The sequence below is a fragment of the Rhamphochromis longiceps genome, linkage group LG19 (assembly GCF_057381845.1).
Source record: "Rhamphochromis longiceps isolate RC_006_pf linkage group LG19, R_longiceps_female_GT1.1, whole genome shotgun sequence".
Classification (NCBI taxonomy): Eukaryota; Metazoa; Chordata; class Actinopteri; order Cichliformes; family Cichlidae; genus Rhamphochromis; species Rhamphochromis longiceps.
In genome coordinates, this window is record NC_140575.1 from 20,755,184 (window position 1) to 20,758,094 (window position 2,911).

Sequence of the window (2,911 nt, forward strand, 5' to 3'; positions counted from 1 at the left end):
CCATCGGGCATACCGGGCATTTGCCCTGTGGGCCGATGGTGATTTTTTGTTTTTATGGGCCGATGATTTTTTTTAAGTTATTTTTTTTATAACAGTATAAACAATGACAGATGGTGGATTGGCCAGATGCTGGCAGATGTGTAAACATAACTCAGTTGTTTGGCGGTGGCTGTGGCAGAGCTGCCACAAGAGGCCAACAGGTGGATGAGGGAAAGGGGAAGCAGGAGGAGGAGAGACCCGAGGTGGCCGCCGGTCGGAGTGTCAATCAATCAATCAATCAATCAATCAATCAATCAATCAATCAATCAATCAATCAATCAATCAATCAATCAATCAATCAATCAATCTTTATTTATAAAGCACTTTTCATACAGAAAAAATGTAGCACAAAGTGCTTTACATAGTTAAAAGCAGCCCACCCCACCCTCCAACTCACTCCCCACACTCTCGATACACATATATCCCCCCACCCCCACCCACACACACACACGCGCACACTTAAAGAGTAAAAATTGGGCTGGGCTCGCATGAGCCAAGTGAGGAAACATTATAACAGAGAGCCGTCTGCACCGGGAGCCGGTCACAGACCGCAGCCTCCGGGCTGGGCACACAGCCGGAGGGAGGCAAAGGAGCCCCCCAACCAGGCTGAGAGGACCCCAGAGACCCAGCAGCCACGGTCAAAAACAGCCCCGGTGCAGAGAGCGCCCTCCGAGGAAACACTGGAGATATGACGCAATACGATGTATACAGGGTAAAATGATAAAATAAATAAGAACAGGATACAATATAAATATAAATATAAATAGAGTAAGAAGATTAAAAAATGAATAAGAATAAAATCAAGAAATATTAGGTAAATCCTAAATTAATAATAGAATAACAGGATAGAATAAATAAGCATAAAAAATAAATAAACGCTAAGTAAAAGCTAAATTAAAAAGGTGGGTCTTGAGCCTGTTCTTAAAAACATGTACGTTCTCTGCGGCCCTGAGCTCCTCCGGCAGGCTGTTCCACAGACGAGGACCATACCACTGAAAAGCTGCCTCTCCGTGAGTATGTGTCCTGACTTTAGGGACAATCAAAAGGCCAGTACCAGAGGACCTCAGGGTCCGCGAGGGTTCGTATGATAAAAGCAGATCTGAGAGATAAGAAGGCCCAAGACCATTAAGACATTTAAAAACCAATAAAAGAACTTTAAAATCGATCCTGAAACACACGGGGAGCCAGTGCAGCGATTCTAAAACCGGTGTAATGTGGGCCCGCCCTCTGGTCTTCGTCAGCACACGAGCTGCCGAGTTTTGCAAGAGTTGTAAAGTTGAAATATTCTTCTTAGGAAGACCAGAGAGCAGGGCATTACAGTAATCAATGCGACTGGTAATAAAAGCATGCATCAGCATCTCCGTGTTGGCCCGAGAGAGAATAGGGCGGACTCTGGCTATATTTTTTAGATGATAAAATCCAATTTTGGTTACATGTTTAACATGTGGGATAAAACCAAGCTCAGAGTCAAAAATAACACCCAGGTTTTTCACTTGTAGCGAAGGACATAGTGAAAATGCCTCTAATTTAGACAAGAGTTTCTCTCTCTGAGCCTCAGGACCGACAATTAAAACTTCAGTTTTGTCCTGGTTAAGCTGTAAAAAGTTTTCTGCCATCCAAGATCTTATATCCAAGATACAGTTAAAAAGGGCATCCATTGGTCTGGTGTCATCAGGAGACACGGAGATGTACAGCTGCGTGTCATCAGCGTAACTGTGGAAGTTCACTCCATGCCTCCTGATGACACTGCCGAGAGGCAACATATACAAATTAAAAAGTACAGGGCCTAGAACCGACCCTTGAGGCACACCACATGTCATTTTATGGATCTTAGAGGAGCATGTATCCATACTCACCATAAAAGATCTGTCAGAGAGATAGGAAGTGAACCAGTTGTGTACAGCACCAGAGAGGCCCACCATGTGTTTTAGTCTGTTTAAAAAAAAGTGTCAGGTGAACTGAACTTCAGGTAAGAAGTTATGACCTGCAGTCTATCTGGGTCAGATATAGGTGTAGTTTATTTTCGTTGTGCTGAGTTTTTACCGTCAGTTACAATAACTTGTACTGCGTACTAGCTTGACGGAGTTTCTATACAGCTGGGTGGGTGCTATACTGATAGTGAACTTTATTTTATTCATAAGGTTAGTTAGTAGAGTTGCCAACCACGCCGTAAAAACCGAATCGTCCTGTATTCAGAGAAAATAATACACGTTTTGTATTTAGGTGAAAAGGAACACAGTTTGTCCCAGACTTCAGCTACAATGAAAAAAGACACAAAGCTGGATTTATTCTCTTTATGCTGCAGCTGCCTCTTCTTCTCTCATTCAATCGTGAAACTGATCAATGATCAGCTGATCGGCTTTTCTCTCTTGTTTGTCGCCCACTTCGCGCCAGAAAGAGGAAATCAGCGGATGTCGCGCTAAACAACAGCAGCACGTTTAAGCTTGATCAGCTGTTGTTAGAATTTATTTAATATCAATTTCTAGCATCAGTTGATGTTTGCTGGAGCTGTAAAAGCTGCTGGTCATGACATCGGTTTGGTTATCTGGCGAGAAGGAAACATGAAGATGAAACCAGGAGATGTCCTTACGGGATCATCAGAGCTGAACAGGTGATGGAGAAACAGGTTTAACTTTTAGGTGACATGAACGAGTTGAAGGGAAGTTATGAACTGTTTCTGAGAGACAAATAACACCAGGATCCTTTTTTAAGTAGCTGACAGCTGGTAACTGTGAACTGTGCAGGGGCGGGTCTAGCAAAGTTTTGCCAGGGGGTCAGGTAGAGCATTAACAGGGAAAGGGGGGTACAAAGAAATTACTTTTCTTTCTTATTCTCATTTAAAATGTCTAGCTTTTATTAAATAATTATCTGA